This window comes from Dipodomys merriami, unplaced genomic scaffold (assembly GCF_024711535.1).
Source record: "Dipodomys merriami isolate MVZ:Mamm:240054 unplaced genomic scaffold, mDipMer1.0.p SCAF_7, whole genome shotgun sequence".
Classification (NCBI taxonomy): Eukaryota; Metazoa; Chordata; class Mammalia; order Rodentia; family Heteromyidae; genus Dipodomys; species Dipodomys merriami.
Window position 1 is genome coordinate 39,172,317 of NW_027206290.1, and position 24,069 is coordinate 39,196,385.

The 24,069-nt window shown below is 54.3% G+C and overlaps 1 protein-coding gene across 2 annotated transcripts in view; it reads right to left on the reverse strand.

The window, feature by feature from the left end:
* Positions 1-22,901, reverse strand: part of Ngf (nerve growth factor) — a 36,330-nt gene extending 13,429 nt beyond the window's left edge. The window contains exon 1 of one of the 2 annotated variants that reach the window (XM_070006420.1): positions 22,880-22,901. The gene's annotated coding sequence lies outside the window, so the exon portion shown is untranslated. Of the gene's footprint in view, positions 1-22,319; positions 22,436-22,879 lie in introns of those variants that run through there. The other variant, XM_070006419.1, reaches the window with a different exon arrangement.
* Positions 22,902-24,069: the final 1,168 nt, after the last annotated feature.

Consider the following 24,069-nt stretch of genomic DNA (forward strand, 5'->3'; position numbering starts at 1 on the left):
AGCAGCACAGGGCTTAAGGAACCTTGCCGTATCATAAAACAACCCACTGAGTACACTTCCCACCCATTTACATCCTAGTAAGCCTGCTCAGCATACAGTACTCCAATAAGTGTGCGTACAATCTGGAAAGCAATGCCAAGCTCACGTCTGAAATTTATGAAGGGAGTTTACAGTGTGATTGCCAGCAAGAAATTAACAGCTCCCCAAGTGTTAGCAATTGTGGCTAGCCCTAAGCTGCACTCAATCCTGCGGTGAATCGCTGAGCGTTCATTTGATTCCCAGGATGCCGTATGTAAAACTGGCTGGTCTACGACAACAAGGTCAACTCACTAAGTTTTCCACTCTGACACTTCAGCTGTGTCCATCAGCAGAAAGTGAGTTGCTTTGGCTTGTGGCTTGTCATCTGGAGGGGTGGCACACACTGGTTTTGCTACTTCTGTGGCATCAGGATGGCACCCCCACAGCTAGGAACAGATGAGTTATTCAACATTTCTGTGGTTCACCCTAATCCTATAGACACTGGACTGTCTGGGTGCTTGAAAATGACTCTTCGAACTGCAAAATGCAGAAGGGAAGCAAGGAATCATCTGGCTTAGTCTCTAATAAAGCAACCAGCATCCATAAGAAGACCTACTATGCGTCTACCCCATGCTAGGTAGTAGGGAATGCTGACACTTGTGTGGGCCTTTCCCTCAGGGATACAGATGGCAAATAAATGCCACACCTCGAGTGTGGAAACAAGTTTGGGTGAAGCAAAGGTTATGGGTTAGACAGGAAGTGCTCCCAGAAGCTTGCATGTTGTCGAGTTGATCCCCAGTAGGAATGCCAGTCTTTGAGAGGTGGTTGGCCATCTTCATCTACAGACTGATTCACAATCTGACAGCATGATTGAGATGGGGGAGAAACCTAACTAGAAGGAGTGAGACCATCAGAGCAGGTCCTGTATCAGGTCCCCTCTCTGGGCTGTAAGTGAGCAGAGTCCTTTGTCTACCCCATGCTCCTGCTCTCTCGATGTCTGCTCCTGCTTCAGGTCCAAAGCAGTGGATCAACCCATCGTGACCTGCCTGTGTCCTTCTGTTCTGTCACAGCAGTGAAAAAGGTAGCAAACACAGTGTCCGGGGCTGAATGTATTTGGAAACTACTGAATTCAAGAGCTTTTGTTAACTCAGGGCTTTCTGTGTGCTGGCCAGGAGGTGTGCAGACTCTGAGGTCAAAGTGATTTCATTATGGAAACGTTTGTTTCCATGATGAAATGGAAGGATGGTGACAGTTGAATAGCTTAAGATAGCTTAAACCACCCAAGGAAAATGGCCTCTCGAATTGACCCCTGCTTGGGAAAGCAGGGTAAGAGAGCCCATAGAATTGTGATTTGGAGATTTTTCTAGACAGTCCTCTGTGCAGAAAAGACCCAGATACTTCGTATGTCTCACTTCAGTGGCCTTTAAAAATTTTTGTTGTTCCAGTTTGGGGGTTTAACTCAAGGCCAAAGCATTATCCTTGAGCTTTTCCACTCAAGGCTGGCACCCTACCACTGGAGCCAGCTCCATGGACTCTTTGTTGGTTACTTGGAAATCAGTCTCATGGACTTCCCTGCCCAGGCTGGCTTCAAACCTGGTTCCTCAGATCTCAACCTCCTTGGTAGCTAGGATTACAGGTGTGAGCCACTGATGCCCGGCTTTTCAGTTGCAGTGGTGAGAGGTCTCTCTGCAGGTCTGGTTTAGAGAATACTGCTTTGCTCCACTGCAATGCATTTAACCTTCAATGCACATTTATAAGAAATCTGGACAAGTCTTTTCTTAATATGCCCAATGAACTTATATTTTTATTTTTCAAGTGCCTTTTCCCCTGAACTGTTCAATGGGGCTTGATGAGTCCTCAGCCCAGCACCCTGCATGATTTCAGACAGCTGGTAGCCTTTTTTTCCTCTGTAAATCTGAACTTGAATTGGTTTGGGTAGGTTTCCTGGCATAATCCAATGATAAGGATAGGCAACCCAAGAAAAAAAGGGAAAATGCCCTTCATGTTAGGTTTCTTTACCTTAAACATAAAATCTTCGAGGATAGTTACTTTTCTTTTTCTAATTGGCTTTTGAAACAAGTCCTTGGGGAATCAAGGATTATTATTAAAATGCAGAACAAAGGTAGGCGCTGGCGGCTCATGACTCTAATCCTAGTCTCTCGGGAGGCTGAGATCTGAGGATCCTAGTTTAAAACCAGTCTAGGCAGAAAAGTGGGTGAGATTTTAATTTCCACTTAACCAGCCAAAAGCTGGAAGTAGAAGTGTGGCTCAGGTAGTAGAGCTCCAGCCTTCAAAACAACAGCCAAAGGAGAGCATGACTAGCACAAGCCAGCCTACAGGCCAGCCCTTGTGACCTGAGTGGCTCAGGCCCAATCAGTCTCCCAGTAAAGTTGCTTCTGGTGCTTTCCTGGAACTTGGCACACTCACGCCTGGCAAAAGGTCATGGCAAACAGTCCTGAGAGTGGGCGTACCCTGTCATTTCTGTTTTCTCCATTGCTCAAAGCTCTACTTGTGTTGTTGCTTCTCCCAAGAGTCTCTGCTGAGGTTCTCACAAAATGTTAGCACTGTCTCTGAAAAATCAACAGATCCTTGGGTACAATGCTTCTTGCCTTGTGGACTGATGCCCAAAATGTATGACTGTTGGATTCAGAAAACATGCAGCGGTACCTGTTCCTTGCACATTCCTAGTGCTCAGAGCCATGGGAATCCAGAGGTGGACAAACAACTCCAGTGTGAGACAAAAGTACATTGCTAACCCAGCACCATGGCTCACGCCTGTAATCCTAGCTACTCAGGAGGTGGGGAGCTGAGGATCATGGTTCAAAGCCAGCCTGGGTAAGAAAGTCCATGGGACTCTTATCTCTTATTTACCACCAAAAAGCCAGAAGTGGAGATATGGTACAAGTGGAAGAGCATCAGCTGTGAGTGGAAAAGCTAAGGGATGGCACCTAGGCCCTGAGTTCAAGCCCTAGGACTGGTGTGCATGTACACGCACACATGCACGTGCAAATATGCGCATAAAGAGAGCCACATAGCACTCTGGCTAAGCACACACAAAGGTATCAATAGTGGAAACTACCTGTTAAGAAGCTCCTGTAAAATGTAAGCGAGAGCTGATGATGGCCTGGCCTGTGGTACACAATGTGGGACAATGTGGGAGAGGTGGGGGCCCCACAACTGGCATCTATTAAAGAAGTTACTCAGGACTGCGTGCTGTGCGATGAAGGTAAGGGAGACTCCAGAGATTTTGGCACTTAGCTAGATGCAGGGGCATCATACCAAGCTGAAGGTCACTTTGTGGGGGGGGGGGGAGAGGGAGAAGGGGAGGATGGGTAGAACCATGAGTCCGGGTTTGAGTGTGTCATCTGAGGTCATCCATCTCATGCTCTGGACATTAAGCACAGAGTAAACTGGGATTAAGGAGGTGATTGTCTTTGGGAAGTATTTGGATCCCAGAGAACTGGCTCACTAAATTTCCGATCTTTATTCTTTCGTGGATGAATTTAAACACGTCTCCCCTCTGAAGAGTCAGGCTGAAGAGGCCCTGCTGTGTCTTCCCTGGTCAGAATCTAGAAGCTTCCTTGATGGTAGGGACAAATGGCTTCCCATTCTCCACCTCCACACATCTGAGGGTGGAGCAGCCCTCGGAACCAGCGCCTGCCCCACCACAGGCCTGAGCTGCAGTGGGAGAGATGGAATCGATGAGTGGGGCTTGCGCACACAGGCAAGTAGAGAAATGCAGACCTCTCCCCAGATGAAAACCATCAGCCAGGGAGAGAGATGGAGGTGTGGCACTGATCAAGGTGTGCTGTACTCAGCCTGGCGCACTGGATTGAAACCGCTTTGTACAACTACTTAACGATAATTTTAAAAATTCAAGAAAGAGAACTGGCAGTGAAGTCAGGGTCCTGGAGCTCATCTTGTCTTTGCTGCCCACCCCTCACTGGGCTGGCCAGCTGTCCAGCATCCTGTACTCATGCCCCGTCCAGCCACGAGTTTCTGCCATCCCAGAGGATACATTAACCACAGTGAGGACATAGAAGAGCTGGTGGAGGTGGAGGATTCTCAAATTTTCTTTGCATTCACATCTACCCCTGGTAAGTTTGGAAAATAAGAACTAGTGTCTAGCTAGGGTAATGGCTCCAGTGGCAGAGCCTTTGCCCAGCTGAGGCTCTGAGTTCAAACCCAGTACCAAAAAATTAGTATCTACTCATTTGTCTTTCTTATTCTGACATCTTTATATTATCTTGAAATATATATATATATATACATATATATAAATACATAGAGAGAGAGATGGTAGATTAGATGATAGATATAGAGAGAACTCTGATAGCTAAAATTTATCCAGAATCGTATGTTATTGTGGTAAGTACTTTAAATGAATAATCTCAGTTCATGCTCTTAATAGCTCTGAGTAGGGTTGATTCTTTTTTTACATAGCCAAGGAAAGTGAAGATTACTTATCTTCTGTCTTATATAAATCTCAAAAGTTAACCAACCAACAAACTTACCCTAACTTCATGTTTTGGCCAGATTACATAATTTTAATTCAGAAGATCTAAAAGAAAATGCCATTTAGATTACATTTTTAAAACTTGGACCCACTGAAACAGTTACCTATGTTAGCACTTAAGGATTTAAAGTGTTTTTCTTGAAGTATATTGCATACTTAAAAATTATGGATTTGTTTATGACAAGTCAAATACTATTTGAAGACTGAATACAATCTCGTTGAACTACTTACTATACTCAACTACTCATATGTTTAGTTACTCATGCACTCAGAGGTAATCAGTGTTAATGTTCAGGATGATTCCTTGAGGATAATTCCTAGAGAATTAGTTACTATGCAAATTTTACCCATGGGGGCTGCATTCCAAGACCCCCCAGGGGATGCCTGCAGCCATAGGTAAATTCTGAATCCTCTGTGCCTATTTTTTCCTATTCCAATGATAATACCAATGACAAACTTACAAATGAGGCACAGTAAGATCTCAGCAAAAGTGACTAATGACAGAGAAGCTAGTACAATCCTCTCTGATAAAAGTTTTGAGTGTGCACTCACTCTTTCCTGGGGATGATGTGAGTGGGTACAAAGCCTGTGTTCTGACAGGAAGGGCAGCGCCTGGATGTGCAGTGTGGTCAGCACTCAGCTTCCTTGTTATGTTGATTAAACACACGCACTAACTTGGTGGTCAGTCTGATAATGCAACTCAGCTGCTAAATGACTAAAATGGGGGGTGGGTAACATTCACAGAATGGATTCGTTAAAGAAAGAGATGAGAAACACGTGGGAAATATACGTAGCGTGGATACACCGAGCAAAGGGACTGTTCGTGGCCTGGTTGGAGGGACAGAAAGGAGTCAGATTTATCAAGCTATGCAGAATAGCATGCAAATCACAGCTGGGTTGTTAATCTCTCTGGAATTTTCCACTTACGATGATCCGATCTGGTTCAACTCAGGGAACTGAGAGTGTGGATAAGGGGACAGCACTGTGCTTTTTCAGCTCTCTGTTGGAGTGGACCAGGGCCGGGCCCCTGAGAGCACAGGGGCCAGGCAAGGGAAGGAAGGCTCTTCTCTGGCCCAGTTGGTAAAAACGCAGTCTGCAGGCACAGAGGATTTGTGAGGAATTGTGGCTCTTGTAATTTTCCTGTGAGAGGGTGCTTGCGTGGAGCTGCCATCTGCTTTGAGGGCAGATCTGAGCACCGTGCATCTGACTTCAATAAGCTGGAAGAGCCACTCTACCCCACAGCAAACCAGTGGGCCGGCATGGGCTCTGTTCCTGGCTCCAGAAGCCCGCAGAGGTCAGCCAGTGAGGCCTGTGGTCCAGCTTCGCAACACAGGACAATAGTTGCTGTTGGATCCTCTCCAGGGCCCCAGAGGTCAGGTTTTGACCCAAGCCTTTTGGAGTGTAGAATCCAGGCTGCTATTGTTCTTTATCATTTGCCATGTTGTCTCCATTAGAAAGAAGAAAAAAATCCATGAGGTCTGGATTCAGAATTCGCAAGTCTGGAATTCCTCCCACGCATGGAGAACAAACCCCAGTGAAGGAAACAAAGGCACTGTGTTCAGCACCCACATGGTGGGGGTAATTTGCTCCTTGTTGGGATCTCTCCACCTGGGACAGCGCAGCAGGTTACAGCCAGGGGACAGAGGTCCCTGGGACCAAGTGACAGCCAGGTAAACACCAGTGGATCTCTGCCCAACTGGCATTGCATCCTTGCCTGGCAGAAGCCCCGTGTTTGTGGTAATGTTTGGATAATTATCAGCCATAAGACAGTTTATTGAACAATGTTTATAGACAATGGATGGAGTGACATAAACAAGCTAATTAGTTCAATGTTAATAAAGAAAACATCCCTTCATCTCCAGACCACAAACACGTTGCTGGAGTAGCCAGCGGCTCGGCGCTGGCCCTAGTCACGTTAAGTACAAATTATGGGCCCTCTCATCTCCTTTCCCCAGGGCTGACCCTGCCGTGACCCCGCCTGAGTGCCCAGTCCCTTTCCGGGGACTCCTGCCCTCTCTGGGCCCCCCCCTTTCCTTGGCCCACTGGGACCCTCAGGTTGGGGCTGAGTCTGCAGCTAGCTGCATGTGAGACCCTTTCCCTGGGCAGATGCGTGTGTGCCCGGCCATGATCGGTGCCCACAGCCCATCTCGCCCCCTTTGCTAGTGGCCCTCCCCAGGGCACAGCCTGCAGCCCTGTGATCCATCTCAGGCTGTCTGCTGCCCCATGACCTGCAGGCTGGCTCACCAACACCTTCCCATCACTGCGTTTGGCCAAAGGTGTGCGGGGCTCGGGAGAGGATCCGAAAGGGCAATGCCATCGGCCACCGGTGCGGCAGGGGTGTCCCAGGGGGTGGCCTTCCTGTCTACCCGCCACAGCCCGCATGGCTCGCTCCCCAGTGCTGGGCACTCTGACCCTAGGCTTGCTCCTCCCTGCTCTGAGGCCAGCACAGACCCTGGAAGCAGGGGCCTCGGCTGCCTGTGGTACCCAGAGCACCCTGGCAGCCTCAGCCTGGCCCTGAATTCCTGGGGGGTCAGAGTTTGACTGGAGATCCACCCCCGGGGTCCCATGGGGTTGATAAACATCGTTGCATGGAGGCGGCGGGGAGGCACACGAACAGGGCCTTTCTGCGAGGCTTGGGGTCAGCATGGGGGTGGAGGGGAAGGGCAGGATCCCAGAAGGTGGCCCAGGGTCCGAGATGCACTGACCGCGGGCCTGGTGGGCACGGCGCTGGCCGTGTCTGCATGGGGAGGCCAGGGTTTGGCTTCAAGGCTAGTGTCTGCCCTGGCCACGAACAGGAGGCAGGTGGAAGATAAAAAGTCTGCTGAGTGTTGGGGACAACCTCTTGAGGGGGGAGGCAGGGGAGCCCTAATTGACAGCACCTGCCGCTTTCTGCAGTGTAAACACACCCACGGGGCCCTTCGAGTTACCATGTGACCCCGCAGAGCCCAGGCGGAGGTGCTGGCTGGTGCCAGCCGGCGCCAGCTCACCAAAGTACAACTTTCTCTTGGATGAGAGAGGACAACGGATGTCCCTTTATTTCCCCCCCCCCCCTGACGCCTACCTTTCAGATTTGCAGATGACTCAGGCCTTCCCCAGGAAAGCCTGCTGCCCATCCCAGGCTGCCTGACCCACAGCGCACGGCTCCCATCCCCGCATTCCTGGAGGGAGCACCAGTGATGGGCTGGGGTGCCCACCGCCACTCACCACCTCCCATCCGACTGGTCGGTCTCCAAGTCACACTGGGGGAAGGCAGGGAAACAGCCTAAGTTTTGCCTACTGATATCCTGAGTGCCCAGCACAGCTCCTGGCACAGAGATTGGGTTGCGGAGGGGGGGGAGTGGGGGGGAAATGGGCCTTGAAAAATAGTTGTCGAAGGAATGAAAGGGAAATACCTAGGGCTCTGAATGGGTGTTTGAGCTGAAAATTACTGCAGATTGTGTGTGCGTGCGTGCATGTGCATACATGTGTGTGTAGGCACAGGCCGGGGAGGTGGAGGTACAAACATGATCGGCAACAAGAGCTTATAATGAGATGCCTTTGTTTCCTTTTCTGTGTCCACAGCTGGCAGGTCTCAGTGGATCTCACTGCCAGCCCTCCAGTCTTGGGTTTCCCTTGGTGCTTCTCTTACCCAAGGCTGAAGTTTTTCTTGGAATTAAAGCTGAAATAAGAAGTGTCAATCAGACACCAGGTCCCTTCGTTCCTTGTCAGAATTTTCAGTGAATCATTAGCTTTAAGATAGACAATTCTAGCTGGGTGCCGGCAGATCATACCTGTCATCCCAGCTACTCAGGAAGCTGAGCTCTGAGAATCATGGTTCAAAGTCAGCCTGGCAGAAAAGTCTGTGAGACTCTTACCTCCAATTTCCCAGGAAAAAGCCAGAAGGGGAACTGTGGCTCAAGTGGTAGAGTGCCAAGTCTTGAGTGCAAATGACAAGTAAGAGCCAGAGGCCCAGTACTGGCACACACAACATACACAACGTAAATGAATCCTCATTACCAGGTTTGGTGGGACCAAGAGTTTCCTCCATCTTTCTCTTTGCCCTTGTGCCCTACGTGTTTTGGAAGCTTTGATCAGCAATGAGGCACTCTGATTTATTTCTGTGCCCAAAGAATCCAGAAGATTCCTTGCCTCCGGCATTCCATTTTTGTCCCAGTCCAACGGTTTCTGGAAGAGCCAGTGGCGAGAGCTAATGAGAGTTGGCCCCATGCCCTTTACTGGCGGCCAAACGAACCCCCTCGGGGGCACGGCGCCCTGTGCTTGCACACCAGGAGTGCGGATGAGAGCCAGGCTCTATCAGCTCCAGCCAGGGCCGGGAGGGAGAGTGCCTGGTCGCCGTCCCTGGCTGTAACAACATCATCTTTGTTATATGGCAGCACCTTCCAAGGGATATGAGGGTGGGTCCTTAGAAGCAGTGTGCTGCCCACCCTGAGTGGGGCCACTGGTTCTCCACCTGAGTTCTGGAATGGTTTCTCAGGAGCCCAGGCGGGACCTGGCTATGCAGCGATGCTATTTCATAAGCGTCACAATAGTCAGTGACCACACGACCCTTAGGGTCACCTCCACACATCCAGGTGGCCTGAGGCTTACCTGAGAGCCGCAGAGTGACGCCCCGGCCTGGGCCTTCTGCAGTCCTTTGTGCCCTCCTCCTGTTTGACTTTATTATTTTAGTTTATTTTTGTGCTGTTATAAGGGTTTGGACTCAGAGCCTGGACCCTGTCCCTTAGCTGTCTTGCTCAGTGCTGCTGATCTACCACTTCAGCCACACCCCACTTCTAGCTTCCTTACTGGTCAATTAGAATTAAAAGTCTCATGGACTTTCTTGCCTGGGCTGGCTTTGAACTGTGATCCTCAGATCTCAGTCTCCTGTGAGTAGGATTACCGGGGTGAGCCACCGGCACCCCGGCTTCTTCTTGTCTTAAACACCACAGTTTTGCCTTCCCTGTACAAAGACCTCAGGTTCTAAAGTATTTCCATGAGTCATGGATGTCTAAATTTTATTTCCAGGCTTTTACCAGCCTGACGAAAAGGAGCTGCATTTGTTGACTATCATGTATAAGTCAAGTGTGGGGCCACATGCTGTCTTCTCTCCTTGGTCAGGATTACTGGAAGGATTATTGTTCTAGTTCCACAGTTAGGGAAACGAAGGCACAGAGAGCTTTCGTATAATTCATTCATTGTCACTTGGGAAAGAAGGTCCAGGGCCATCTGCATGCCTCAGCACCAGCCAGTGTCTTGTGGAGGGACTTCAATGGGTGACAAGGGGCAGACAGGTTTATGAATGAAACCAGAGTGCGCAGCTCCGGAGAGATGGGGATCGGGGGGTGGCCCAGGGTGTTGTAACTCTGAGGTGATGTGACAGACAGACCCAGCCTTGGGAGGTGCCCTGCACCCCGCGGCTCTGAGACCATGTCTGCGGGATAAATCCATATTTCTGTGCACTGAGTCAGAGCTAGATTAGACAGAAGGGTAATCCAGCACATGAGAATGTAATGTCACTCAGACCTTCTGAGTTCCTGTCATCATAATTCTGGTATGTTGAAGTAAGTTGTCTACATCCGAGATTTGTTACTCTAAGCCGACATTAACAGGCCCAATAAAATGAGGTGTTGGCCGGCTAATTCTTGTAGCCACTTCCTTGGAAGGCTCTGGGCAGCAAAACAAACCAGGTGTCCTCGAGGTCACCTGTGGGCACATGTCCCCTTCACATCAGCTCTGAGAAGACAGGGCCCTGGGCTTTCCCCAGGTGGGGGTCAGCCCATGATCTACCGATGGCAGGAACTAGTCCCCTGGGACCCTGAGTCTTAGAAGTGGATTCCTGACAACTCCTCTGAGCTGGTGCGGGACCGGGGCTGGCCAGGAGGCAGGACACATCCCCTGCCCATCACATACAGTTCCTATGGGTATTGCTGGGATGAGTGTTTAGCAGAGGGGAGGAGGGTAGAGAATCTGTAATTAAGACGGCTCTGACCCCGTGTTTTTCACAGAATTACCTCAGTACCAACTCTATCTAGGCCAGAGTGTCTGCCTGGCTGCACAGAAGTCAGATTTTACACCTCATTTACCTTCCCAGCACCCCAAGTCCAATTCCCCGCCCCTTCACTCGGCTCCTAGCAAACTAATCCACTCTGCTTATTAGACTTCTCCCCAGAAAGGTTGTGTCCTCTTCCCAAGGCTCTCTGTCTGTCTACCAGTTTTTTTTTTTTTTCTGCTTATGTGGTGCTGAGGAATTGAACCCGGGGCCTCATGCATACAAGGCAAGCACTCTATCACTGAGCCACCTTCCCAGCCCTGTCTACCAGGTCTTTATTGGTGCCGGCCACCCTCAGCTGGGGCTTTCCCTTCTGGTCCCAACTAGGCTGACTCCTCTTTCTTTTAGTTACTTGGGCCCCTGAGCCTCCGGCCCAGTTCTCAGTTTTTACAAGTCCACAGCTGGCTCCCCAGATATAAAGACACCCAGCACACAGCTGGTTCCAAAGTGCTGCTCCATGTGAGACTGGTGTACCTGGAGGAGCAGGTGATTCTAGACACTTGCTTCACAACCCATGCACTGGCTGCCCCAGACAGCCGGCCCCCAGGTACAGACCTGCCAGTCACCTCCTTCCCTGCCCTCCATGCACAGCCAAGTCTGTGCCATACGTATCAGCCACTTGTCGACTTACTCATCCCACAAATGCTTGGTGAGCATCTACCACACTATGAAACTACTCAGTGAACACAGCATCTTTGCTGCCTTCATCCTAATGTTCTCGTGGAAGGCACAAGAAAACAGAGTAGTGCCATTGAATTAATAAAGAAGGCTGAGGTCATGAGAGTAGAAGGTGTGGACACAGATATCTTAAATTAAGTCAGTCAAGAGGAACATCTGGCCAGCACTGTGCCTATAATTCTTGCTACTCAGGAGGTTGAGCTCTAAGGAGCACAGGCACCATCTGTGAGACTCTCACCTCCAATTAACCAGCAAAAAGGCCCAAAGTGGACCTGTGGCTCGAGTGGTAGAGTGCCAGCCTTGAGAAAAAATGCCAAGTGAGAGCACAAGACCTCGAGTTCAAGCCCCAGTACTGGCATGCACACACACACACACACACACACACACACACACACACACACGTGCACGCGCACACACATCTGTTTAGGCCTGACTGGTGAGCAAGAGTGAATGCGTGCAGATCTGTATGTTCAAGGGCCCCAGTGAGCCTGCAGCCAATGTGTTGAGCTGGCTAGAAGGTCAGTGTATGGAAGGCACAGCAAGGTCGCCCTGGTTCCCACAGGGCACACAGATGCTAGAGAGACTCCGTGGGGAAGTGCCTCTTCTTGACGCTGTGTATATTTGGAGCCAGGTAATTCTTTACTGTGCCTTTTTCTTTGTGGTGTCCCCTGCACCATAGGACATTTAGCTGCCTCTCTCCAGTCCTGCCCCCAGACATCCCCCAGTCCCTGGAGGAAAGCCCACCCTATGAAGAACCCCTGAACTAAGGCACTGGAGGGCAGAATGGAAAAGTCGATGGAGGCTGCAGGCGGGGAAATAGGAAGGGCCATTGGGGGCTGCGTCCTGAAGCTGTGTGGGAGGACCGTGGAGGCCAGCAGGGCTGGGAGCACTCTGAGGTGTGGTCACCTCCCACTTAAAGGATGGAGAGTGACCCCACAAGCCCCATTACCTGGCTATGAATGGCAGAACTGCAGAATGCATCCTAGGTTATTGTGTGGGATGATTGCATCATCTTCTAAGATGAGGAAGACTCAAATGGTCAAGAAACACCAAAGTTGAGATGCTCACTAGATCTCGGAGTGGACACTCCAGGAGCGAGGCCCAGGGGAGAGAATGGAGTCTTATTGAATGCCTGGGCAGAATTAGATCATCCAGGAAGAGAATGATTTGGAACACAAAGGGTCCCTCGTGGGACATATCTAGAGGTCCAAGGAGACAGAGAAGCCAGCAGAGGAGGAGCGCCACCAGGAAGAAGGGGTGCGGGGAGTTCTGGCCATGCCAGCACCCTGTCCTCAGCACGCGCCCCTCTGCCCTCCCACCAGCTCCCAGAGGGCTCCCCTGTGCCTCTGAGTTCAGTGTCGGTGACAACACAAGACGGAGCTGTGACAGCCACTGGTGCGGCACAGGCAAGTGTCCACACCACCTGTGTGACAACCCCACCACCTACACAGGGGCACCTTGTGTAATCTTGGTGCTGAGACGAATCATTTGTCCCATTTTATAGCCAATGACACCATCCGCCAGAGACGGGCAGCCAGCCGCCTCCCTCACCAGTCCCCGGACTTGCGGGTTTCATGTGCCCCCGGTTGCAGCCGGGAGAGTCAGATCCCTCCGCTGGCCTTCTCCGCCTCCCGGGCCTCCCTCCCTGCCCAGGCTTTCGGGAGCCCCTCCTCCCACCCCAGGTGCAACAAGTGTGGATGTAACAAGTGTGGATGTAACACTCTCCTCTCCTGGCCGGTGTGTGGTCCTAAATGACATTCTTCAGGGAACGACATTTAAAATGTGCATGGGGATGCCCGTGAGCTATGGCTATGGGTCCGTTTTCTCTCCCGTCGCCCTGGCCTATGGCCTGCGCCCAGGGAGATGGCCTGAGACGATGGTCGCCCAGTCCTGGGTCTGGACCCAAATCCATCTTAGGAGGAGATGTCGCACATAATCCTCTGAGTCTTAGTGGTGAGAATGGAGCTCAGAGGGAGGTGTTGACTAGAAGAGACTTGTGGAGAGCCTGAGGAGGGGAAGGGGGTGAGAACAGGGGAGAGGGGGTGGTGGCGGCAGGGATAGAGGTGGGTGGGAAGAGGGGGAGGGGAGAGAGGGTGGTGGTGGCAGGAGGGAGGAAAGTGGAGAGCAGCCCGCAAAGCTCCCGCATGGACCCTGAGCCAGGCAGGCTGCTGTGGCCTAGAGTGAGTTCCTGGGTGAAAGCCGCTCCATCAGCTGTCCCCTTCAGGACCGGGGACTGAGGCAGGGACAGGCCTCCAGCGGGGCTTGGCGTGCAGGGACCAGGCCTGGTGCAGGCTCCAGCAACTGCCCCGAGGGCCTTCCAGCTGTTTCTGTCAGCAGAGCTCTCCACCCCGGGGCAGCCCCACACCCTCTCAGGAGAAAACACTCAGCCCTGGGCTCTAGCAGGAACTTGTTCAGCGCCTTGCTGTTATCAATCATTCCAGATCCATCCTCCTTATCAAACTCTGAGAAAGAAGGATATGTTTGAGGCATAGAATGCCCTCCCAAATCACTATGCCCACCCAGGACAAAGCGGTCACCCCAGAGACGGGTGGCTGAGGCCAAAAGGTGTTGACAGATGCAGGGCAGGGAAGGACGTAGCACCAGTGCCAGCACCCACTGGCCAGCAGCAGGATTGGCTGGGGGGGGGGCGGGGGGAAGGCTCAGAGATGAAACCGATGGCCACAGGGGGGCAATGATGGAGGAGGGGAGGGGGAGAGAAGATGAGAAGGAGGGGACAAGGAAGGAGAGGGAATGGGAGGAAGGAAGAAAGGAAGAAGAGGAAGAGTGCAGGAAGAGGAGGGAGGAAGGGGAAGGGGAGGCACAGTCCACCACCAGCACCCCCTTGCTGGGGCGTCCTTACAGTCTGGCGGGTACCGGTGGCCTCCTGTGACAGGATGAGGGGGTCTCTGAGGTGCACCCCCTCATGGAGGAGGGTGGTGGGGCTTGGGGGACCAAAGTTACCAGGCCAGTGGAGCTGGCACTGGGCAGAGCTAAGGGCTTTCCCAGGCCACCTGCCTTCTGCACCGGCCTTCACATCCGACTGCCTCATGGGGAATGATACACTTCTATGATGAGTAAGGTGTGCACATGTGTGTGCATGTGTGAAAATGTACAACAGAGTTGCATGGACAGCATCTTACTCCATGCCCTGTGCATTGAATTTTAAAAGCTTTACTCCATTTCCTCCCTCTCTCCCTCCCTTCTTCCCTCCCCTACTCCTTCCCTCTCTTCTTCCCCCTTTCCTTCATTCATTTCCTCTTTTGTTCCCTCCTTCCTTCCATCCCTTCTTTTTCTTCCTTCCCTGTCTTCTTTTCCTCTTCCCTTCACCCCACCCCTCCCCAGCCCGCTGAGCAGCTCAGTCTGTCTGTGCTCCCTGCTGAGCTGGTGGCTAGGCTGTGGTTCTGAGGCTGAGGTCGGCTTCGTTCCACTCCCATCGCCCCTCTGCGGAGGGGATCTCGTCCATCAAATATTTCAGAAATTACAAATATCTGACAAAGCCGTTTGCTTGGAAGGGAGTCGGCCCAGGAACCCATCCAGAGAACACAATCACAGATCCCAGGCACTGACTGGAATATTTTAGGCAGCTGATGTGCACTTCTGCAAAAGAAACTATTTTTCTCTGCTTCCAGAACCAAAGGAACTCATCTGCTCTGACAGGCAGCAAGCTGGAGAAGGAAAACGCAGGGGATTGTGGGACCCTGTCCATCCAAACAGGGGGATTGTGGGAGTCCGCCCACGTCCATCACCTTGGGGGGGGGCGGGGGAAAGCTTGCTGTCTTCCCTGACTTTCGAGGAGGGCAGTGGGGTCTTGAAGGAGACTGCCTGGGTGTCTCTACTCTGGCTTCAGATGTGGGGGTGATTGTTATGTGACAACTAGGGACTGTGGTGGGATGGGTGGAATTAGATTAACTCACTGAAAGTGAAGTCCAGATCAGGTGCTCAGCGCGGTGACTTCACTGCTCGAGATGCGCGGCCTAATCGAGAAAACATGTTCCTGTGATGTCCTCACACAAACATGCAGATTTACTAATTCTGTCTCTTTTTTTAATTCCTAGGAATTCCTTGAATATTTGCTGTACAAGTCTACACAGCCCCTTGGAGCCCTTCTTCCTGAGGAGGGCTGTGTTTCTCTGTTGCAGCCTGGGTCAGGGTGTTTTAAGGGTGGGATTCTGGGAGGAGACGGGAGGCAAGCAGCCACAGGTCCGAGAGAGGCCAGAAGACGCAGCCTGTGCATCTGCGCTTTTCCTGGGGCAGCATGCACGGAAAAGGGTGGTGGGCAGCCTGGGGCGGCACCCCTGATGCTCTCTGCCCCCCCCCCCAGGCTGACAGCACGGTACCCGTCTGGCCAGGGCAGAGGGGGACTTCCCAGGTTGCTGCCTTAAGACTAGAGTTTGGGCTTTCCAGTATTTTCTCCTACACAGTCACCCTCTGCAGGCAGCATTCTGATGATTAAGAAATGGAGGCCTCAGTAATCTAGTCATGAGGGTCCCTTGTGAGCTGTTCCGTGCCAAGACTCTTCTAATGACCTCCAGCCTGAGGCCCCTGTCCAGCCTGTGCCCTCCCCATCCCCCCCATCCTTCCTGGGGTCTCTCCTGGCCCTGCAGAACGTTCCCTTGGTGGAAGGCTTCAGGCCATGCAATTGAAATCTCTTCAGCTCTTTCCCATTTTCATGTGTCTTGCAATCACTCCAAGGGTGCTAATTTAGATCAAAAGATCAAAACAGAACCTGCACGTGAGTTTTGTTTGATCCGTGGGGACGTGTTGACAGCGAAGAGATTATACCTTCAGACGTGAAGCTTTGATTTACCCCAAATGCTTGGCCAGATTGGCTCCACAGCCTACAGAGCAGCAGACAGCCTAAGTCTGCTCCCACGTGTCCGGCTCGCTGTGGTCCCCGGCAAGCATCTCACCCCCATGAGCCCTGGAGACAAGCTTGGGCTCGGGCAAACTCCTGGGGCTAGGATCATAATTCACACTCCCTCCGAGATCCCACAGTGCTGAGGGCCTGGGAGAAGCAAACGATGCTCGCAGCGTGCCCTGGGCTGAACCCAGCAGGCGACGGCAGGTGACAAATGGTTTGATATCTGTGCCTGCATTGGGGGTGCATGTGGGCAATCCTCCTCTTCCTCCCTTTGTAAACCTGATATTCACAGCCCCAAAGACACAGGGGGCTATTAGTCAGGGAAGGGACCAAAGGACCATGGAAGTTGCCAGGAAATACAGGCCCTTCTCAACAAATGCCTCATTTAGAGGGTTACGTAACATTTCTGACAGCAAAGTCTAAGGAGACATTTGCCTCCCAAAGAAAATTACAGGCCAGTGTCAACGAGGCTCCCATGGCAAAGACAACTCCAGAGAACAAGTGTTGGTTGCAGTTCCATTAAAGTGAGAATGTTCACTACAGGAGATCAAAATATAGAGAGTTGCTGGACACTGGTGGCTCACGCCTGTAACCCTAGCTACTCAGGAGGCTGAGGTGATTGAGGTTCAAAGCCAGCTAGGCAAGAAAGTCTATGAGACTCTTTATCTCCAATTAACCAGCAAAAAGCCACAAGTGGCACTGTGGCTCAAGTGGTAAAGTGCTATTCTTGAGAGCAAAAGCTAAGGCACAGTGCCCAGGCCCTGAGTTCAAGCCCCAGTACCAGTGCACACACATGTGCACAAGTAGTCAATTTCCTAGAGAAGCCTTCAGTGTCACCAAAAAGGTTCCTCGTCCTCTGTGGAGACAGAGGGGAGCAGGGATGGTGTTCCTCACGTCAGCCCTTAGGGCACCAGGGAAGGATGTTCAAGTTGCCTGGGGCCTGTTTTGTGTGAAGTACAGAGGTGCGGCTTCTACCACTCCCACAGACGCAAGGATGCTGCCAGACCCCTACCACATACCTCCCTTAGAATAGCAGTTAGAACCCCCCCACCATACACCACCCTTAGAGTAGCAGCTAGGCACCCCCAGCCACATACGCCCTTAGGGCAGCAGCTAGACCTCAGCCACATACCACCCTTAGAGCAGCAGCCTGACAGCCCCCCCAGCCACACACTTCCCTTAGAGCAGCAGCTAGACCCACACACTACCCTTAGAGCTGTCCTGCAGGAAAGGACCCAGCCCAGGAGACACTCTCCTCCAGTAGCTGGCCTTTCTCCCTGTGCCTGCCTAACTGAGCATCTTTTACTCACTTAGAAACCAGTATGCTCCCCCAACCCCGTGCCAGTACAGAGGCTTGACTCAGGAGCTGGAACCTGAGCCACAGCTCCACTTCCACGTTTTTATGGGTTTATTGGAGATGGAATTCATGTTCAGGTTGGCTTTGAACCGCAATCCCGAGATCTCAGCCTCCTGAGTAGCTAGGATTGCAGGTGTGAGCCACCGGCGCCCAATGAGCTCTCTCTTTCTTTAAAACCACTTCTCTCATGTTGTGTTTTAATTGTGAGTTGGTGCAGGGCCCTGGTGTGATGGGAGCCGTCCCCCCCCCCGCCCCCCTGCCTCCCTCCCCACAGGATGAGTAAGGGCCGAGGCGTCCTACCTCTGAGCCAGGTCCGCTCAGATCCCCGCATGACAGCTCACACGCCCAGCCAGTGAGCAATGCCAGGCACCTCGTGAGTAACAGAGCTGCCAGCCATGGGGAGGGGGAGGGGGGGCCGAAGCCGGGCGCCCTCCCCTCCCCCGTCCCAGCTCCCTGGCTTGCGGAGGGGAGAGACCCACCCTCAAGACTCGCCACAGAAGGAAGGCCCAAAGGAACAGGAAAGATTAGCCTGAAGGCTACCTGCCTTTTCTCTCCCATTTGATAAGCTAGGGTGTCCAAGATCAGGGGCACCTGGCAAAGAAAGAGATGCCCCTGGGGAAACAGGCTCATGAGTACAGCCAGGATGTGTTCCTGTGTTTCCCACAGGGGCCTATAAATACCCATGGCCACTGGAAGGAGGTTCCGGTGTTTTCTAAGCGCCCATCCTAGACAGCTCTTGTGTGCAAGACTTGGCCGTCCATTGGCGTCAAGGTCACAGCCGGATTGGCGGCTTGCAGGTCCTCATCTGAAAGCAGCAGGGGCGGATAGTGCCCAGACCTCACGGTGAAGCTTCAGGCCACACTTGGCTGACAGAGGAGCAGCCCCGTCCAGACGTGCTACGTGGGGAAGAGGAGGGCCGGACCGTTGAGCAATTCAGAAAACACTGCTCCTCACTCTGGCTGGCAGAATTGTCTTCACATCAACCTCAGTTAGGCATCTCCTAGATCCATGGACTGAGTGACTATTTATTTCCTTAGTGCTAGTTCTGGGTCTCATAGTCAGGGCCTCAGGCTCTCGCCTAGCTGTTTTTGCTCAAGGCTGGCCTGCTTGACCCCGGTTCTACTCCTGTGTTTGGTCATTAATTAGACATAACAATCTCATGGACTTTCCTGACCGGGCTGGCTTTGAACTATGATCCCCAGATCTCAGTCTCCTGAGTAGCTAGGATGACAGGTGTGAGCCATAGTGCCAGGCTGTTTTAGGATATATCCTTAGCCATCAGCTCCAAACTCTGACAACCCAGACCCCAGGTTCATTTTTTTTCTTCTACTTCTAATGGCTATGTTCCAATCTATCATCCACATCTCTTTGAACTATACCTGTAAAAACGGTTCTATTTTTGCCCCTAGTGAGACCCTGGGCCAAGGTGAGCATGGGGTGAGCTGCCCTACTTGAGAACAGACCCCGCGTGGCCAGCGCCTCCGCCATGCAGCCTCTGTCTGCATCGGACTCTCATTTCTTCTCGCAGCATGGGTACGATTGTATTAATTTGATAGCGCTGTGTGTTCCGGCTGGCTGGGGGCCTGCTTCCGGGCAGGGGGCGCACAGTGCTGAAGCGTGACCTGCACAGATAGGGAGGACAGGGTTTCTGCTCTGTGGGGACCTGGCGGGCCTCTGTCTGTATTTGCAATAGCTGAGGAGGAAGCGGTTGCATTCGCGACCTCTGGCTTCCTTTTCCAGAGGGTCATTGAGAGTCCAGTTTCACTCCTATAATCCCAACTACACAGGAGGCTGAGATCTGAGGATCCCAGTGTGAGGCCAGACCAGGTACATGAGACTCTTACTCCAATTGCCAGCACAGAGTTTTCTTCTGCAATACGCTAGCACTGCAGTCCTGCAATACGCTGGTGCCACAGGTTTCCTGGGAGAGTCAGTGACCTCCTCCACATCACAAAACTACTTTCCCTTCTCTCTCACAACTGAGGGGACACCACAGGAAGGGTTCCCAAAATATAAGAGGAAAAATCATCTCAACCTTTCATCTGATTTCTTCTGTGTCACTGTATAAGACCAAAGATCAACAGAAGTTTCTTCAAAATGTATCATGAGCTGGGTGCCCATGCTCATGCCTATCATCTGGCTACTCAGAAGGCTGAGATCAGATGATCATGGTTCAAAGCCCGCCCAATGACCCAGCACAAAGCCAGAGAAGGAGATGTGTCTCAAGAAGTACAGCAGTAGCCTTAGCAAAAAACTAAGTGAGAGTACACAGTCCTGAGTTCAAGTAGTGCTAGTGCACGCGCGCACATGCACGCGTGCGCGCACACACACACACACACACACACACACACACACACACACACAGGTTGTAGGTGATGTAACCCATGCAATAGCAATGAATCTGCCACGAACCACAGGCTGTGTCTGGGCCATACTTTTCTGGTTTTGGCTAAACTTTGGAGATTTATTGTCCTTGGCTCCACTGGGGACTTTCCACACTGGCAGACCTGACCTGAAGGCCAGTGACCCAGAGCCTCTGCTTCTGCATTTGTGCAAATGCCTCAGGTCGTGCTGGCCACGGCCTTTTGGAGTCAGCATGCTGATGGTGCCCTCTTCAGGAACTGGGTGAGGAGAGGGTCTTCTGTGCTCAGTTACCACCTCACCATGTTCTGTGACGCTGTGACGCCGGCACCCCTCGGAGTGGATGTCTCAGGACTGGCAGCCTGGTGTCTGGGGGCATGAGGAGCCAGTCAGAAACACCATGGGGTTGTTTGCACATGGCTGTCCAGAGACTTCTTATGGATCCTTCCCAACCACCAGGAGCATCTGATGCTGGCGGAGACCACAGTGGCCTGCTCTGGACCAGAAGTCCCAGCCCATTCTTACCAGAAGGAGGTAAATGGCCAGACACCAGGCCTCAGTCTGGCACAGATGTGTGCTCTGGAGTCTAGTCCTGTTGCACACCCAGAACGCAGAGCAGCAGTCATAGTGGTGGTTTCTCTGCAGTACTGATGCGGGGTGCCATCTCTGGTTTCTCTGTGGTACTGATGCAGGGTGCCATCTCTGGTTTCTCTGTGGTACTGATGCAGGGTGCTATCTGTGGTTTCTCTGAGGTACTAATGCAGGGTGTCATCTCTAGTTTTTCTGCAGTACTGATGCAGGGTGCTATCTGTGGTTTCTCTGAGGTACTGATGCAGGGTTCTATCTCTGTGGTTTCTCTGAAGTGCTGACGCAGGGTGATTGATATCTCTTGCTTTCTCTGCAGTACTGATGCAGAGTGATGTCTCTGGTTTCTCTGCAGTACTGATGCAGGGTGCTATCTCTGTGGTTTCTTTGTGGTACTGATGCAGGGTGCTATCTCTGTGGTTTCTCTATAGTACTGATGCAAGTGCAGTACTGATGCAGGGTTCTCCTCAAGTGAGCTCACTCATGCTTAGCACTCATTTCAAAGCAAAGCTGGGCTATTTTCTCATCAGGTAATCTCAGCAAGAATGAGAAAGTTCCCTGGGGCTCTGGCCCTGCCCTGCCTGGCCCTGCCCAGCCCTGCCGATGTGGCAGCAGCAGCCCCCTGCCTGGCCAAGACGTTGATTCAGGGTGTGCAGCCGTGCCCCCTCGAGCCCTCGGTGAGAGGAGGAGGTATGGACCCCATTCCTTGTTGAGGGCTGAGAGTGAGGTCTTTGTGGGGAGCCCGGTGGCTCACGCCTGCCCTCCTGGCCACTCGGGAGATCTGAGGGCTGAGATTCACGGCCGGCTGGGGCAGGGACGCCCAGGAGACTTTCACCTCCCAGGAGCCACGGAGAAGCCTGCGGAGGAGCTGTGGCTCCAGCCGGTCGCGTGCCAGCCGAGTGAAGACGCTCAGGGACAGAGCCCCGGCCTAGAGCTGCACACGCACACGCACACGAGTGCACACACACACGTGTCTCTCGCTCTTCTGCAAGTCAGCACCAGCCTCAGCCCGGCCGCTGGTCCCCGGCACGGCGACGCAGGTCGGGCCGCTGCTCTCCGGACCTCCCCGGGCTCCGGCGGCTCGGGCGGAGCCGGGAGCGGCGCGCGCTCTTCCCGCGGGGGTGCGGTGCGCTGCGGCGTCCGGTCCCCCGCGGGTCGCCCTCCGACGGCCGCCGCCGCCAGCCGGGCCACCGGAAAGTTCCCGGCAGAACCCTTCCCGCGCCCGGGGATCACGGGGCCGGGCTGCGCCCCGCGTGCGACACCCCAAGCCCCGCTCCCGTCCCAGTCCGCCTGGCCCGCATCCCCGGCCGCGGCTCCCCGCGGACGCTCCGCCGACCCCACGACCCCTCGGGGCTCCGGGCGCCCGGACGCGCGTGGACCCGGGCCGCCGCCCGTCCCTGTCCCGGCGCACGGCGGCCTCTCCGCCCTCGCGGGGCGCCGCCGCCCGGCCCCGCGCCGCCACCGGCGGCCGCGTCCTGAGTCCTGCGCCCCGTGCCCCGCGCGCTGCCCCGCGCCCCGCTGCCCGCGTCCGGCGCGCTGCCCCGCGCCTCGCTGCCCGCGCCCACTACACGTGCCCCGCGCCCGCTGCCCGCGCCCCCCTTCACGTGCCTCCTGCCCGCGCGCTGCCCGGCCGGCCCGGCCCGCGCCCCGTGCCCCGTGCCCCCTGCCCGCGTCCCGTGCCCCCTGCCCGCGTCCCGTGCCCCCTGCCCGCGCGCTGCCCCGCTGGCCCGGCCCGCGCCCCGGGCCCCCTGCCCGCACCCTGTGCCCCCTGCCAGCGCACTGTCCCGCCGGCCCGGCCCGCGGTCGAGCCCCCAGAGGACTTCCCGGGACCGGACGCCCGCGGCCCCAGGTCCCGCACCCCACGAGACGGGACCCCTCCCGGCGGCGCCCCGAGGCTCGGCTCGGCCCGACTCACCGAGGCGGTGTGGCGCGGGACGGCGCGGCCGGGTCTGGCGGTGCGGGCGGGCGGGCGCTGCGCTGCGCTCCCCGCGGCTCCCGGCGCTCTCCAGGCTGGAGCTGGAGCCACGGCCCGGCGTCTTCTGGGCTTGGCCCCGCCCTCGCTCCCCGCGCTCCTTAGTCACCCGCCAGGCCCCGCCCAGACCACGCCCAGGCCCCGCCCAGACAACAGGCCCCGCCCAGGCACCAGGCCACGCCCCCTGCCTCCCCCCTCCAGCACCTGCAGGCTGCCGGCTCCAGGGCCTCCATGGCCTCCCTAGCCCCGAGTCAGCGCCTGGAGGCCCTGGGGTCCCCCCATGCCACCCCAGGCTGCAGGCGAACCCGCATCCTCCTCCCCCCCCCCTCCAGCCCCATACCTCCCTGCACACCTCCCAGCCATGGGCCCCGGCCCTGGGACCGACACCCCTGGTGGACAGCGGCCCGAGCCTGCCCACCGCAACTCCAGGAGGCCTGGGTTTAGGCAGGGCCCTGTCCAGTGCCGAAGAGGACGGCGAGAACCGTCCCAGAGCTCATACCTACCATCCTGGCTGCTCAGGAGGCCGAGACCTGAGGATCAGCGTTCGAAGCCAGCTGGGGCAGCAAAGCCCGTGAGACTCTTTTCTCCAGAAAACCAGCACAAAGGATGGAAGTAGAACTGTGGCTCAAGTGGTGAAGCTCCAACCTTCAGAGAAGAAGCTAAGGGCGAGGGCCTAGGCCCTAAGTTCAAGCCCCAGTGTGGGCACAATAACAAAACAGAACATACATGAAGTACAAACGCCCCAAAGTTGGTTTATCACGAGCCCCCGTGTGCGGGGACCAGGGTACAGCTCAGCACCCGCTGCTGGACAGCCCGTGTTCCAGTCATGGCCTGGTTCTCTTCGGGGCCTGGCCCTGTTCATCCCAGGCTCCCAGGGTCCTGGCATAGGGACCAGGCACATAGTAGGTGCTCAGCAAGGGCGAGAGGCTCCTGACAGTGTCACAGCTGTTTGTGGCTGTCAGATCCCCAGTGTCCCTGGACTGCTTCCGGCAGGTTCCAAATCAGGCCACCATAGCCCACAGCCAGTTGCCTTTCCCATTTCCACGAGGAACTCAGCATACCCACCCCCAGGCTCCCTGGGCGAAGGAGCTGGAGGAGGAGAGCTAACCAGCTGGACCGGCCAGGGCAGTGACCCAAGGCCAGGGTGCGGATGAGCAGAAGAGGACATGGTCTGTACTTGGTTTTCTCAGAAGAGCTTTTCCTCCCTACCATGGAAATAACCAGCAGGGACTGCGTTTGGTAACTGCGGTTACTGTGGAGGAGGGAGAGCCCACAGCCCTTGCCTGCCTGGCTCCACATCAGCTACTCAGTCCAGCACCTCTGCCTCTCCTGCTCCACATCAGCTACTCAGTCCAGCACCCTGCCTCTCCTGCCCCACGCTGCCTCTCTTGGGGTCCCCCCCACCCTGGATGCCGGCCACAGACACCGCTTTCACCGCCCCTCCACACGCTGTCTGTCCAGCATGGGAGCCCCATGCTCCCATGCCCTGGGGGCTCTCAGATCCAGGCCAGGCCCGCCCCGCCCCACCCCGCATCTGGCTCTTCACTCCATCCTGGCTGCAGGTCTCACCCTAGGGTCCAGCAAGCCCTGCCCTGGCAGGGACCACACAGTTCTGTGCTCCAGTAGGGTTACCACCAGCTCAGAGCTGGCACGCTCTACCAACACTTTGACCTTGGAGGAAAAGGTGCATCCT